Source organism: Ambystoma mexicanum, chromosome 5q (assembly GCF_040938575.1).
Source record: "Ambystoma mexicanum isolate Mex_15411 chromosome 5q, UKY_AmexF1_1, whole genome shotgun sequence".
In the NCBI taxonomy this organism is placed as follows: domain Eukaryota; kingdom Metazoa; phylum Chordata; class Amphibia; order Caudata; family Ambystomatidae; genus Ambystoma; species Ambystoma mexicanum.
This window is the reverse complement of record NC_090933.1, coordinates 186,560,338-186,577,491: the sequence shown is the minus strand read 5'-3', so window position 1 is coordinate 186,577,491 and position 17,154 is coordinate 186,560,338. Positions and strand designations below refer to the sequence as shown.

General features: G+C 43.5%; 1 long non-coding RNA gene across 1 annotated transcript in view; it reads right to left on the bottom strand.

The window, feature by feature from the left end:
• LOC138498564 (uncharacterized) overlaps positions 1-17,154 on the bottom strand; it is a 219,005-nt gene that overhangs the window by 68,887 nt on the left and 132,964 nt on the right. The window lies entirely within an intron of this gene.

Genomic DNA, 17,154 nt, shown 5'->3' with positions numbered 1-17,154 from the left:
TTGGTTGATCCACCAAGTGTAAAATGTTCTCTGCACCCATTCTTCAAAGGTCACCATCCTCGGAGAGATGCAGAGTTAACCCTGTATGGCTGCATTATGTTGTGCTGGCTGTAGTCAACGGCTAAGCTCTTGGGTGCATGGCCAACGGCCTACAGCCTTTGGCCATGTACCCAAATAGTCTACGCCTTACCCACACCCACCAAAACATAATGGCCTCATCAATGAGAAAATTTGCCACGTACCACAATCCACAAATGTAACATAGGATCGGTGGTGTAAATGGCAACCCATAATAAATGCAAATGGTGACATGTGGCTCCCTAATGTGCAATAATCTACACCATATGGTACTGTACACATATCAGGAGACTTGTGCTGTTCTACCAGGTCTACAATGTCCTGCAGACCCATTCTTTGAACGTCGGGGGCATGCATACTTAAAACTGGATGCCTAGGCTCTTCGGTGCCTAGCCTATGGCCTTTCGCCATGCACCCAACAGTGTAGGCCTTGGCCACACCCAGCACAACATAACAGAGTACATGCAGTTCAACCCTAGCCACTTCTAAGCATCCAATACTTCGCCACTGCACCCAGAGGACACACTAGAGGACTCACTCCATCAGGTCTAGGCATGGACTAAACACTATACGATATGCAACCTATCCCCACAATCATGAAACCAACATTGTATGCAATGATCACAAACCACACAATGAAGGCAACAATGTGAAACCTACTTCACCCCAGGGCACATACTTGTCGGTGCAAGGTGCCCACCCATACATCGAAGGGGCTACGGGATTAGCACACGCAACACACCGTACTGCAATGTAGGTTTCAAGTCGTGTTCCATTGTACTCCCCTTCTGCCATTGCTGTAAATCACCGACCACGGCAAGAGGTCGCTGCACCAGGTATCATACCGTAACGCAGTCTGCCTGCAGTCCCCACACAATGTAGTCAGTCGCCTGTGGAGGCACCTCCCAATTTGGTGCAATACGCACGGATACTACAAGCACACAGCCGACTTCTTCCACCTAATGACATGTGAAATGAACCATTTCTCACTCCCCCACCCTTTCCATTGCTTTTTCCCCCACTACCACATGGCGCATTGTCAGTTTTGCAATGCACTCTCCTTCTGCAATTGAGCTGCCACCAGTCAGCAGGTCGCAGCAGGAGCCATTGTGCCGTAACAAAGGCTGCCTGCTTTCAGCACAAATGGAACTCGCCTATGCAGGAAACACCAAATTGGCGCAGTTCGCACGGATACTGCAAGCACACCAATGTCTTCGTCCACCAAATCACATATTTGCAATGAACCACTTCTCACTCCCGCTCCCTTTCCATCCCTTCTTCCCACTACCACATGGCGTAAAGTACGTTTGTCAGTCCCTTTCGGCACCGCACTGTCCTCCGATACACCATGGTGCCGTTTCCCAAAAACTTTGACGTACAGCACGCTTCCCTTCAGCCAATCACCAGCAGCATCCAAAGTTCGGCGACAGCACAGCGTACTGCAAGCCAATGAGACTTCTGTCCGCGGAGCGGACCCAGGTATCACTAATATTTTGAGACATTTCCACCAAACACACAAAAGCACGCTTTCTGACCCAAGCCGCCTCTCCTGCCGCAAATTTGATGAAAAGCCATCCAGCTGTTCCGATGACTGCATTAGCTTTAAAATACCTTTTCTGACCCTTTCCTCCGCATAAGAACGCAATAGTTCCAATTTATTCAATGCCTTCTCTAGGATAGTATTGAAATCCCCACCTATTCATATTGGTCCATTACCCATTTCTTTTATGACATCATCCAATTTTCCCAAAAATTCATACTGAACTATATTGGGGGCACATACATTCAAAATAATGTTCCACCTGCAGCTCAATAGCTACAAATCTCCCCTCAGTATCAATATTCACTTTTCCCACTGCGAATCATATGTTTTTCTTAAACAAAATAGCCACTCCTCTAAAATTATTAGAAAAGTAACTATTCTTTTACATATAAATTATTTAACATATCTATTTTTTCACATGGCGAATGGGTTTCTTTTTGCCTAAGAAGGTTAGCACCTTTTTTCTCTTAATCGGGCTGTTCACCCCTTCACAGTCCAGCTTAATACATATAGTGAGGCAGCAATTAGGGTATAAATATCCTACGCCTTACAATTGTTTTATTCAATAAATTCATGGTCACACCCTCAGTGGGACTCGTATCTCCTAATGCAAACCGCCCACCTTTCAGGATTCAGATTATCGACACATGAAATGTTAACAAAAGAGTGTAAACTCCGAGCAAGCTCTGCAAAACAAAGAGCTTAAAGTATGAGATCTAAATGATAAACCAAACATCCGAGTGTGAAAAATAACAAAAACTAGAAAAATGAGTAAAAATAAACTGAGGCCAAAACAAGATGAAAGAATAGCTAAGAGAGAAGCAACAGCCACCCAATAATAGAATACAACATATTCAAACGAAGATGACAGCACAAACTGAGTAGGAGATCTGACATTGAATTCAATAAACATTGAAAAGATACACAAAAGGGTTACATATATTACAGTTAAAGAAGAATACATTAAATTGTCTGCGATTTCACAAAACAAAGCAATTATGCATTAAATATCTTCATGAAATAAATGAATGTACACATACTATCGTCATAGTCACTCTGCAATAGAGTAGGTTATAAAATCTCCCACAGAACTTAACCGCCATCCAAACAGTAGCCTGCATATTCATACAAAAAAATAAACTAAACATAAGTAGACAGTCAACTGCATATAGCGAAACTCTAGCGTTCTGGAACTTATAGGGGCCTACACAGCTCTGGCTTATATTCATTCAAATTTGGCCCCATCTGTTACGATGGGTCTCCGACGCGGTTTGTTATGGAACCGCTGGCGGCTTCAGCCAAAGTTGCGGCTTTGTTCCTCCAACATGGCGCCTGTTCTCGGAGTCAATGGTCTAGTTGTCAGGACGGAAGCGAAGCTCCGCCTCCCATCCAGGAAACGCTACAAGAATCCACGTCTCCTGGACACCAGCGCGTTGCTACTGCTATCAGAGGCTTCGCTTCGTGAGTTGCCGTTAGGAACCTTACGCTACTATTTCCTTAGAACCTTTGTATCTACTAACCCTTTATTTCTCTCCTTTTCTTTTCGAGCAGGGAAGCCCCGCCTCCTCTGTCACCCACGCTTGTGTTACCGACTCCATTCGACCACCGAGAGCGGTGTGTCTCAACCTCCACTCATGTAAGCTTCTTTCCGCTTTGTACCCGGCAACCAGATATATAGGTCAGGCCTTTCCCCTTCTAAATTACTCTTTCCTTATTCCTCCCAAAGAAACCCAGCTTTTCAACTTGCCATTCTGCTCCTTCTCGGAACCCCCTTTGGGATCCATCTCTAAAGGCACACACACTTACAAACAACGATTGGAATCCTCTGCCGACACCCAGTATCTACCACTTGCAGGTATTACAACTCTCATCCAACACTCATAGGAAATCCGATACCATCACCTTCGCTAACTTCTATATGTTTATTCCCAGATCTTTCCTGAGCCTGATACTTCATAGACAAACTACTTACTTACCGTTAAAAGACTTCATCCCGCAAGATCTTTGAGAGTTTGAAACCAGCTCTGCACCCAGCGCTCTCTACCGGCAACTGGGTTTTCTTCCCCACCAGGGTTTCCCGGGAGTCTCCTTTCGATACCCGAGTTGGAAGGTGTCGGAAGCTGGTTCCAGGTAGATCTATCTATTCTTCATTTTGTATTGTTCTTGCCGGCGAGTTTGCATGTGGGGATTTTCCAGAGAGTAAAAGTGTAAGACCATCAGCATTAGCCAATTATGACCCAAATCCATTTGTCTCAATGTTAACGATCCCAAATGCATCCGTTTCATTTAATGTACACCTCTCCATATGCAAATAAATTAAGGCACTAACCAAAGAAATTTTGAAACGACACAAAAACGTCTTTTAGAGGTTTGCTGCAGCATATTCGTATGGCAAAAGAATAACATGTCAAGCAAGTTGCTGCACAATACAATGCAAGAATTTCACCTCGCTTCCATATACCCCTTACATTAATTACAGTAAGAACATTCGATTATGCAAAGTGTATTGTGTTAGTGAGGTGGACAAACATATATACACCACTCTCGAATGATCTAGTTAATCCAATCCATAAGCATTTAGGTCACAACACCTTCATAACTCACATTATCAACACTCCACTCAAACAGCGCTCAAAAGACAAAACTATCCAGACAACATGCTTACACCTCTAGTTGTGGTGTCCTTGATATGCCATGTTTCAAAACTAAGACAGGACTAAATAAGACAATGCATGTTTGTTTTTCTTAAAACGCCACAAGCAAAGAAACTCTCACAACCTGGATGAAACAAGGTGGAAGGAGGAATATCAATAAGTAGATTACAATTCTAAGCAAATGAATCATTTAGTTCGTTATAATCATGACATTGAATATGGGACACATTTTAGATGGTGCACAATTTAGGTCTGCTGTTAAGGCCATGACTTATTACGGACCGCAGGTGTATTGATTCAAAATGTATGAGATTGAAGTATGGATCAAATGCAAACTTCTAAATCGTCTTTGGATCCAGTGCATATTAAATGATAGAAGCGCTTACCAATACGTCATGTTCTGTCTTACTGATGGAGGCGCATATATCCCCAGTTGATCTACAGCACACGTCCTTTGCGTTCCTCATACTGTTTCCCTTCCAATGTTTAACGGCGTGCTGGAGTTTCACCACTCACAATCAACATCGGTAATTGAGGTGGCGCTGAAAACTCATTGCGCGATCCCTATCTGGACAAACAGAACCTCGGTTCCAAGTTCTACGCGTCACAAGTCCACACAGAAAGCTTTCCGCTGAGGCATAGACTGACATTAATTTACTAAAATCTACATCCGGGTATTACGGATACAAATGAAACATTAAAGAAGTGGACCTACAGGAAAGCATCAAGGGTCACAACTTGCGCCAGGAATCAACTGACATTTTCTAATGAACATGGTGAACCTAAAAAAATAAATTTCTAACAATAATAAAGATGTAAAACAAAATTATAACCAGTTGAGTAAAAAAGTAAGGAATTAACTTTGATTCATCTGAAATATTTTAGACATCAAAGCATCAATGTTTGGTCGTTGTATAATCCGGTCTCTCACCTTCCCCCTGGGAAAGGCACTTATAAAATCCATAGCGTTGTCGAGGTCTGCAAAAGTATGAGTAACACCATCCACAATAATTTTGACGTTTGTCGGATAAACCATGTAGTATGAAATGTGTTCATCTCGTGCCAGACATTTTGCATCCATATAGAGTTTCCTCCGAGCCATTTCCCTGCTATAATTGAAAAGCATCATTCTGTGCTTTTCACTCCATCTTAGTTCCCCAAGCTCCAAAGCCTTCTTTAAAAAAATAGCCTTTATAGGAAACCGGAGTAGTTTAACCAGGAAACCTCTGCGAGGTTGACCAAGGGCTGGTTTAGGAGCCAAAGAACTCCAGGGGGGAGCTTAAGTAGGTTTGTTAACTTTTTTTGCAGGAAACCTATAGGGCGACCATTCTCGACCCCTTCAGGTAAACCAATTATTGACCTTAGAACATATGGAGCAATTTTCTTGTTCAGAAATCTTCCTTTGGGCATCTTCCAAATGCGAAGACAGAATAGAAATCTTGTTTTCCTAAACATGCAGATGGTCCTCAGAATACAATACCCTTGACTCCAGGTTCGCAGTTCGCTTCATAACCAAAGCCTGGTTATTTTACATTTCGTCTTTTTGATTTTTCCAATAGACAGGACCACGCTATCCATAATCCGAGTCTGGTAGTCTTCAGTAGATTGACCCTCTGCCCAGCAAGCAAGCAAGCAAGCAAGCAATCCATCCATCCATCTTCTTTGACTCTTTTAGAAGGTGGAATGTCACTTTCATGAAGCTCAGCTGATTCACCCCCTTGTCTGGATCTTCTAGAGGAAGGGGAGTCTGCCATTTCAATGGAAACCGTGTCAGTCATCTTCAATACAAGACAGGATCTCAGGGCAGTAGCAGAGTTGAGTTGAGCGGAGCAGAGCTGAGCTCGCAGGTGGCCATCTCCTTCAGCTTTTAGTTCTAGAAATGTACTTCCTGTACTAATACTATGACAATCTATGATGCCTACATAGCTACTAGTTTATGTTTGTTAATTTCTAACACGCTACTGGTTCCCGAAAGCTTAACGGCGCAAGACAAAGATGCATAACGAACACAAATTACATGAACTACATCAGCTGGAGCCTGACTAGGGCAAAGATACTGTAAGACTAGCAGAATAGGAGGGATTTTAGTTTTTTCTTGAACGCGTCAGTCGACTCAATGGTTCTGAGATCCGGGGGCAAGGCATTCCAGCCGAGTGGAGCTGCTATATTAAAGGTTCCACTGCGCGCTTTGTTGGTTTTGCAGCGGATGGTTTTTAGGAGGTTGGAGTTGTCATATTTTAAGGTTCTGAGATCGTGCCTTTTTTCCACAGCTTCCATTAGATATATTGGCATATGACCCATAATAAATTAGAGTGATTAATAGCAGCCTAAAACAAACTCTAGGTTGCACGGGGAGCCAGTGCAGGCTCTGTCTTGCATCCAAGAATTGGTCCCTACGATTCAGTCTTTTCACAACTCTTACGGCCCCGTTCTGGATCACCTGAAGGCGATGAAGTTCAGTTTAGGTGGTGCCAGCTAGAAGACTAACAGTAATCTATCTTAGACCCTATAATGGCTCTTGCTAGCATTTCTGAATTTTTTTCCTGAAATTAATTGACGGAGATGGCACAATAGTGTGATGTAGTAAGAAGTAGTAGAGCCCAGGCTGCTTCATGTTCAGATGTTTGTCCAGTATGATGCCCAAAGTCTTTATTTTGGACCTTGATATTACATTGGTCTATGTTGAAGCTGGAGTACATCTGATCAAGTTTAACCAATTTGGATTCAGAGCCAATAATCATAAGCTCTGTCTTAACACTATTCAGAGCCAATCCATTCATGACCATCCATCTTTGTATGGTGAGGTAGACTTTATTGATGTACATTTCATCAACATCATGAGATGCTGTAATGGGGATAATGCACTGCGTATCATCCGCATAGTTGGCAAACAGAATCCCCTCTTATTCCAGCATGTGGAAGAAGGGGACCATAAGAGGTTGTAAAAACATGGTGGCTTGCAAGCTCCCTGCGGGACCCCATTGCGCAAAGTCGTCGGTTTTGATTTGGCTAACTCACTTGCCACTCTTACCAATCTGCCACTCAAGAATGATGAGACCCATTGTGTGGCTTCGGCTGAGAAATGCGTGATGTCCCTTAACCTGCTGGTTAAGATAGAATGGTCCATCCAAAATCATAAGTGGCACGGTTTGACTGCCATCCACAGCTTGCAGCAACTGAGATTTTAGAGCCAAGAGTGCAGTCTCAGTCCAATGATTTTGACGAAATCCTGATTGGAATTTGTGGAAGATCTGGGCAGCATTAAGATATTGAGAGATCTGGTTATATGCAACCCTATTTAAATGGTCAACAGAAACAGGGTATTTAAGATTGGCCTATAATTAGTATGCGTCAGTGGGCATAGATTGGGTTTCTTTAATAAAAAGGAGTGATCCACAAACTCTTGAGGTTTTGAGGAACACAATTTTGAGCAAAGGATGAATTTACAAATTTAGTGAGGGCTGTGATAAGCAGGGGTGATCATTCCTTAATGATAACGGTGGAGCAGTTATCTCCCCCTTGCAGCTAGTGGTTTTAAGTTGTGAAATGATTTTGGCTAGGTCTGTTTCTGAAACAGGAATGATATTTTAGGTATATAATGTGTCATCCTTTTTAGGTGTGGTGGGAGCCTTTGATTCACATTCTTCTATGTTCAGAAGCCATTTTTTCTATTCAATAGTCTTAGTTTTTCAAGTTTCTTAAACATAGTGGACTGAATGTCTGTACACCACACCTCATTCTTGAGAATGGGATCTTGGTTAAGACCCTTTGGAGTTTCATGTTCTTTTAGAATTTTAAATAGCTCCTTACAATCAGATGTGGTGCTTAATATTCTACAGTTCAGAGATGCCATTTCACTTAAAGCATCGCCGCTTTAGAAGTGAAAGCTGTTTTAATAGTTATCCAGACTTGGCAGGTCCCGGGATTGTCTCCATGCAGAGAAAGATTTAATTATTTTTGCCTTGAGCTCCAAGAGATTATCATTAAACCAAGGATTGCTTTTGCGTATCACCAAGCATGTGTCCTTAAGAGGGGCCAAGGTGTCTGTGACAGTCTTTAGAGATTTAACTAACCTGACTGTGATGTCCTCAAGACTGTCAGAATTAGACCAAGGTGTGAGGTGCGCTAATGAAAATTCTTATGACTTCTGACAGGAGTAAAGACCTACATAACCACCTGTTTTTTGGTAAAGAGGGAGATGCAGGTTTGGAAATAAATGCATAAATGGTCTGACCAGGGACATGGTGAAATTTCTACCCGAGTTAAATTAAGGCTATGGGAGGCAAGCCAATCAAGGGTATGTCCCTTTATATGCATGGGCTCTCTAATAAACTGTATAAATCCCACGTATCAATACAATGTAAGGATAAAAGCCACTGCCCCCCCCTTAATATCAATTCTGTCTTGCCTGATCATACAATATCCTTCAGGTAAGGCCTGTGCCAGAGAAGGATCGGCAGCCTCATGACTCCAAGTTTCATAGAGGGCGCAGATATCTAAATGTTGGTCCTCAATGTGCGTGGCTGCCTCGGAGGCATTTTTCAGGAGCGATCTAGTATTTAACATCATATATTTCAAATTACGGGAAGGGAGTGTCATTAAGTTGATATTGTCTTGTGTGCTAGCTAAATGTTTAAACTTTTTACCCTGCTTGTCTGTTGCGTTTACTACGACATCTAGAAAAGTACAAGGATTGGGAGGTTGGGTAGGTGGCTGTAATAGTAGGGTCTACAGTAGGAGAAAGCTATGGAGCCATCGGCTAGGAAAAAGGAAATGCACAGACACAAGTGCATAGCATTATAAAATTGTATAAGATGGGGCTCATTGAATATCACTATAGGACAAGGAGGCTAACAAATATTCATACACAATACAAGAACTGGGTTACAAACTACAGATACTCTACTAGAACTGCTAATTGGCAGCTCCTCTATAATGTTATTAGGACACTAAGAGGTTCTAGGGAATCTTTAGGAAGTTCAGTTATTTGCCTCACATAAGGGAAGTCAATTCAATCAATGTACAAACATGGATAAAATATATTATGAACCTTTACAATAATGTAGAAGAAAGTAGTTCCAATATAGCTGCATTGACGGATTAACCGCCTATTAAATATCAGCCGGATTACGGAGGATGAAGTCTATTCTATCGTCATGAAGATTAAACCCCCTAGAGCACCAGGGCTGGACGGTACCTCAAATATTGTATTCAGAGAAGATCCAATTTTGTGGCCAAGGATCTTGAGCAGGCCATTTAAAAAGATTATACGCGATAGGATCATCCCTTGATCTTGGAGGGAATCCACACTAATTCCCATCCATAAAAAAGCCCCCAGAGGCATACCAACCAACTAAAGACTTCTTGCTCTGATCGATGCTGCCAGCAAGATTTTCTGTCATTTTTTGCTTAAAGAAATCAAAAATAAATGTAATTTACAAATTTCATATAGGCTTTCGACGAAACATGGGGACCAAAAATAATAAATGGGCATTCCGGTACCTTATGCAAAAGACAAAGAATGTGGGTGGCATTCATTGACTTTTCTAGCACCTTCGACTGTACAGCTTAGCCTTTACTTATGGCAGCCATCAACTATCTGGGGTTTGGCACCTTGGCTGGTTAACATAGTATCACAACTTTATACCAACACTTCTGTGGTAGTCCAAATGAATCCGAAGGGATTGCTATCTACTAACGACACAGGGATTAAACCAAGGATGCTTTTTGGCCCTACCCTGTACAACTTGTATGTTGACAACATTGTCCAATGTCTAGAAATATGCCATAATTGTCCTCCCAAAATGGACAAATATTTAGTACCTTGTGTTATGCAAACGACACCATTTTGTTGATAAGACACCATTGGGGCTACAATGATCCCTCACGTCCTTGTCAAAATATGCTAAGGAATTTAAATTTAAAATTATTATGACAAAGACCAAAATGATGATCACTCGTAAGTAGAAATGTAAAACAATTCATGTGGGCCTTGGATGGTTCTTCCATTAATGTTGTCCAATAATACATATATCTTGGGGCACTATTGGTGGCTAAAGCTGTTTCTGAGAAGCTTAATGATTATAACCCTCCTAAAGCTTTGTGCCAATTTACAATGATTAGAATGTTCATTAGGGTTAAATGTGGCTATTCATTAGAAGGTCTACTTCCGATTTATAGAACCGGCATAGTTCAAGGACCAGTAAATGGATTGGTGACATATGGTCATCGCCACTTAAAGTGGCTTAAGCCGCTAGAAGGAAAATTATAGACAAAGGCACTACGGCTTCCTCCTTCATGTCCAAATAAATCAGAATAAAACTAGGTCTGATCTCTCTGGAGACAACTGTTCAAAATAATAGGCTATGATTAATTTTAAGGACTCAGAAAGCACATTGTTCTCAAGATTTGCTGCCATACCCCATAAATATACCAATTGTAATACGAGTAGAAATGAATTTGTTTCTTCGTGCCTTGAGTTCCACCCTCTTATTGGTTGGACTCATGATCTGAATTTAAAATTATTTTGAAGTTAAGAAACAGCTAACGAAAAAGGCACAAACATGGTATCGTATTAACAGTATTGATTTTATACATCATCAAAAAAGGTGTATGGAGAATATTCAAGACAATGTTTTCCATTTCTGAAGCCATTTGATTATGTTATTTCTACTGTTGCTGTACATCTGAGAACATTATGAAACTGAGGTTTAACATGTTACCTGCATTAGCTGTATTAGGATGGTATACCAGTTTGCCAGAGCAATCACGTAAATGTAGACTATGCGGAAAGGTTTCTGAAACAATAAGACATTTAATAAAGCAATGCAAATCACTTATACCCTGAGCTATTTAAATCATGTTATCGATTTTAGAAGTATTATTGAGGACCAGTTTTGAGCCAGCTTTTTGCGGTAGAGTCCTTTTTCAAATACTGCTTTTAGCGTATAGAGACAAATAGGACCACTGTTAACTCAAAATTAATTTTAATGGAACACTTGTATATAGATCGTAATTATTGAAACCAAGCAGAACATTGTTGATTTTAACTTTTCTATAAGGTTTTAGATTGATTTCATTTTGAGAATATGATTATAATGTTGCTGCTATTTTATAAATGATTGTTACGCGATTGTTGTTATATATACACATTTTATGTGTTAAGGTTATTTGTAACCAAATAAGGTTAAATAAAAATTAATGTGCCACATTTTTGCCTGCATGGCAAACTAGTTTTAAAGTGTATCTTGAGAGAAAAATTAGCCCTGTATACCCGAATGTACGACATAGTCATGAATAGCTTATTGGCAGCAGCCCTATTGTTTTCAAAGAAGTAAAAGTTCTTCCAGATCTTCGGCAAGGGACTAATGCCCTATACATGCTCACTGATGGCCCCTGCGATGGGTGAGATTTTGCTGGAGCTAGTAGAATTGTGGGGATGAGTGCATAGTCGGGAGGGAAAGTCTATCCCTCTTCTTCACACAATCAACACATATTTATTTAAACATGTATAAAGCCAGAAGGCATCAGGTAGCAATAGACAGTGAACTTGTTTGAAGGTGCATACATAGAGGGTACAGTGGAGGTTACTTGAACAGTTAAGTCTTACGTTTTTCTGAACAGTGAATAGAATGAATCAACACGGAGTGCGAGAGGGAGATTGTTCCAAAGCAAAGCTGCAGCCACAGGGAAGTTCAAACCACCTGCTATTTTGCAGTTGAATCTAGGGGGTAACAAGGCAGTGGTCGAGTTGGGAGCGCAAGGGCCTCATCAGCATGTGTGTGTAGAGTCTCAGAGATGTAGGATGGAGCATTGTTTGAGAGGCAGCGGCGTGAGAGGGACATGATTTTGAATGTGATCCTTTCCCCGACAGGCAACCAGTGAACAGATATTCTGGCTTCTGAAATATAGTCATGCTTTTGCAAGTTCAATTTGGCACGTAGACAGTTATTCTGTATTACTTGTAGTCCCGCTCAGGTTTTGCTCAGACATGCTGTAAAACAGAGCGTTACAGTAATCCAATTGATATCTGACAATGGCATGTGCAATGGCGAGTCGGCTGTCAGAGAAGTGGTTTGCTTGCATATATCCGTTTGTGGCGTAAGCTGCTGAGGAAGCAGTGAGATTTATGTGCATAGACAATGTTGAGGGAGGCATCAAGGTAGAAGCCAAAAGTTTTGTTTTCAAAGATGAGGACACAGGAATCTTATGTCCGTCGATGTTGAAGGCCTGGAAGGCAGGGTCAAGTTTAGCGATGTGGGTCCAATTAGAATAAGATCAGTTTTCTTATTGCTGCGGTAGAGCTTGTGTGATGCCATCCAAGTTTGGATGGGGTCATAGATGGTATCCACTTTACGCGAGTCTTGGGTGTAGACCCCTGTGAGGGAGGTGAGAATTTGTGCGTCATCCGCCTAGTTTGTGTACGAGATGCCAATGCTGTCCAGGATGGTCCATTAGCGAGGAAGGAGGCGATCCATAGCGTGGCTTCCAGGGAGAAGCATGCAGCAGTGGTAAGGTGGTGGCATAAGGTCTTGTGGTCGACAAGGTTGAAGGCCAGGAGCATGAGAAGCGAAGAATTGCCGCTGTCCTTGGACATGTTGAGCTGTTTTTTTTTTTTTTAAGTCGACGAGAGCCGTTTCAGTCCTGTGCAATGGGTCATAAGCCTTATGGAATGGGTTGAGGATCTGGTGAGGTGCCAAAAAAAATTATGTATTTTTAGGTAGGTGGCTCTGTTGAGAATAGTAAGAAGGAAGGGGACTGTGGTTATGGATCAATAGTTGGTTCGGATGTCAGGATCCAAGGAGGTTTATTTTTTTTAGTAGTGTGGTGACCCAGGGTTCTTTGAACGGGGTCAGGATGGAGCAGGAGGCAAAGGAGGCATCGATTATGGACGCATAGAGTAGGATTAGAGATTCAGAGCATTTCTTTATCAGGGGCCAGACAGAGGTTTTGAGCCCTTTGATGAAGAAGGCCAGGTCATGATCAGAGCTGGTGTGGAAGGAGAAGGAAGGGGTGCAAGATAGTAAGGTGGTCTGGAGGCTGTTGGTCTGCAAATAGGTTAGGTGGGGAGCGGGGGAAGGCAGAGGGTGGTAGCTAATTTGGCATGGATTCTGACTTGTAGTGCTGATTTTGCCTGTGAGGGCCCCTTGAATGATGATGCAACAAAGGGAGCCTTTAGTGAGAGTGGTGGCAAAGTGGGTGATGAGGGATTCAAGTTTGCGAAGAAACGTGAACAGTTCTCGGGAGCTAGAGGAAGCAGTGGCTAATTTGTCATAGGTGCTTGCTTTGGTAGCATGGATTGTTTCTGTGTAGTTCAGTGAAATAGTAGAGAATAGGGTTTTGTTGGTAGCTGTGGGGTTCTTGCAGCAGATAACTTCTGTGTTATTGTGCACGGATAACATGAAGGTCAGTGGTATGTGCCTGGAATGTTTTTCTTTGTGAGGTTTGAGGCGTAAAGAGAGTTTACAGCACTGGTGAGCAGCGAGTTGTAGTGGACAAAGGAGCCTGTGTCATGAAGTGCAGGTAGTTGGTTATAGAGTAAGGGATGCAGACCTTTCACTAGTGAGATTGCGGGTGCTTCGGGCTAGGGTGTGAGGTAGTGATGCACTCAGTTTAGGGACCTTTTTAATCCGGATGGGGAAAGTGATGGCATGGTGGTCTGTCCATGGGCAGAGAAGGTTAGGGATGGAGACATTCAAGTTCTAGTCTTATATGGTAGGGTATGGAATTCTTATAAATAAGGGCAACTCCACCATCTCTTTTAGGTGTTCTGTCGCAGTGGAGTATCGCGTAACCTGGTGGGACTGCAGTCGATAAAGAAGGACCAGCGAAATGGTGAACCCATGTTTCAATGATGGCTAGAATGTCTATTAGTTATGCGGTCTAGGATATCCAAGGCCTAAACATCAAGTGATCTGGCGTTGATTAGGTTACAGTGGAGGCGTGGCACCGACGGTTTGTTAGGCATGGTGGACTTGGTTGGTGGGGTGAGAGTGCTTGGGGTGTTGGTGGTGGTGGCGGCGGTCGGGGAGGCTGGGCTGTGTGTCTTTGGTGAAATGTGCAGTAGTTAAGTTGGAATTGCGGGCTGGAAGAGCACGGTGGAGTAGATTTATTAGGGGCTCTTAGAGACAGTGGGCCCGATTCAAGGAATATTTGCCCGGTTCAAAGTGAATTTGCACTGCTGAATAATAACTTTGCACTGCCGACACAAAGCCTGATTTATGGAACTGTGAAAAGTGTATTTTTGCCAGGAAAAGTCATTTTGTACTGTAAAAATGACTATGCGTTGACTTTGCACTGCAAAAATACACTTTGCTCAGTTACATGAATCAGGGTTTGGTGTTGGCAGTGCAAATTCACTTTGAACCGGACAAATATTCCATTAATCGGGCCCAGTGTGTGTGAGGTGAGGAAGTGGGAATGCTCTGGTCCTAGGTGTGGTCCTGTGACCAGGGTGGTGCCTGAGGCGGGCAGGGTTTAAGGTTGCAAGGTGATGTAGTGTACCTGTAGAGGATTGGAACAGGGAGGCAGGGCTCTGTGCAGCGTGGATGCATGGTTGGCTCTTGGCGGCGCAACACTCAGGGCAGCCACCGGTGTGCAGTTTTGATGGGCAATGACAGCAGAGGCAATGGAGGATTGGGGATGCAGGTAGCGCATTGGTTGGAGCTCATAGGCTGTCCTATGACAGGATTTGTGCTACAAACGGCGATGGACTGGCGTTTGTCTACTTGCGGCACCAAGAAGGTCAAGCTGACTATTGGGTGCAGAGAAGGTAGCCAAGTGAGACGGTTAACATAACCTGCTAGATGTGGGGATAATGTTAGGTGCGGTGGTGGCTGGAGGGAGGTAGGAAGGGGGCAGACATGGGTATGTTGATGGCACATCTGAGATTCCCCATAAGGCACTGCATAAAGCAGGGAGCAGCACTTAGGTCACAGACAGGAGGCCTGGTTAAATGCTTACATTGGGTGAAGTTGTGATGCTGGAAATGCATTGGCGGGACAGGGCCTACCTGTACTTGTCCTTTACTCCTTTTTCATGTGTGTTCTGTGCTGTTTTCTGCACAGGAGTCCATGTGGGACTCCTGGCAGTGCAGCTCTTCCTTTTTTTGGTTGTGGTGAACAGACCCCTGGGATACCTTTAGGGCACCCATAGGTGGAGGTACAACCCTGTACCCCTAGTGCATGTTTTGGGCACCCGTGTGAGGCCCACAGAGCAGGGTATGGGCTGGTGGCAGCTCCATGCTCAATTTGACAGGTGCTCGGAGTATTCTCCATTTTGGGACACCCAGGCCCTGGCATTGGAATCAGTTGATTCCTGATAGGAAACAAGATGGCCCCTGTAGCCTCTTGCTTTCTATTGCCGGTTACCTTGTTTTGCCAAAGACATGGGAAGCCCTCACTCTGTCTCTTCCCCTGACTGGCTGTTGGGTGGAAGTTCCATATATGGTATGGGGGGGGGGGGGAGGTGGGGAGTCCAGGCCAGACTGGCTGGAACCTTCCCAGTAACTATGTTGTGGATGCACCCTTGGGGTGGGACCTTGGTGAATGGAGTGTGTGACCAATATACATTTCATGTTATGGGTGTCTGGTTTCTGGTGTGTGACACAATGAATGAGACAGCCCTGCCCGAAACTGGTATGAATGCAATGTGGTGTGCTGAAAGGCAGGGTGCTTGCCCCAATCCACATTCCTTCTTGTGGTCGCCTGGATGGGAGGGAATGGCCTGAATGCACTGTGAGCCTGATTGGCTCCCTGCCTACATGAATGCCCTTCTGAATGATTGGATGCTGAGCCCAGCTCAGCAGTGTGAATGAGAGAGAACAGTATATCTGGGGACCTCTCACTTACTGGAATTGTTCAGAAGCAAAAGTTGAAACTGGACGCTTAACTTTGAAGCCGACCCGGAAGAAGAATTGCTGCTGCTTTCCTTCAACACAATCTGAAAGGTGTTGTGCCTTCAAGGACTGATCCAAGAGAGGACCTGGCTAGGAGACCTCTTCCCGAGCTACAAGGGAACATCGTGCACCAGCTAACCTTCACCAAGGCTCCCTGGAAGTCTGTCCCAAAATGACTGCCCACCGGAGACGGGGACCACGGAGGAATCTGAAGTGAAGCGCCAGCATGTCGAGGCCATCGATGACCATCACTGTCGACCGAGGTTCGGAGGACCGGTGTAATCTCGTCAACCTGAGCCGCAACGCTCCATTGCCCAAGACACTTTGAAATCAAGGACTCCCTTGCTCATCACTGTCGACCGCTCTGTCCTGCCCAAAAAAGTAAAAGTCGCTGACGAACCAAGGAGAATCCGTCGGTGGGTTTCCCGCCACCCAAAGTCCACAAAGACGCTGAAGATCCAAAAGCCGGTCGTGGTCGAGTGCCGATCGCCAACGCCAAACGCTGACGACACAACACCCTTGCTGGGCCTATGTTCTTCATTGACTCTTTGCAGCAACAAACTCATCTCGACGATCTGTGGCTCCTACCTTAAACAGAGTTCACTCAAGAAGGATCCATCGACGACCTTATGTCGAACTCTGCTACACCAGGTACATTAGGGTAGTAAAACCCTTTTAGAAGGAACCAAGACTATATTAAACACTATATGGACTGGGCTTGTTGATCCACTTTATTTACAGGTTGCCCAGGTGGGAGGGGGGGATCCTCACACAGAACTGTGTCTAGGGGTAGGGACCCAGTATTCTGCCAGTTTAACCCAACTTGTCTTCCCTTTCATGTCTATTGTTAATTCACTTTACTATGATTTGTATGCCATTGAGATTGTCAACAGTTGGTGCATTTTAATGGAATCAAGAGTTAACTGTGGTACCACATAGATATTATACATATTTATCATTATAGTATTGGCTGAGCACGAAGT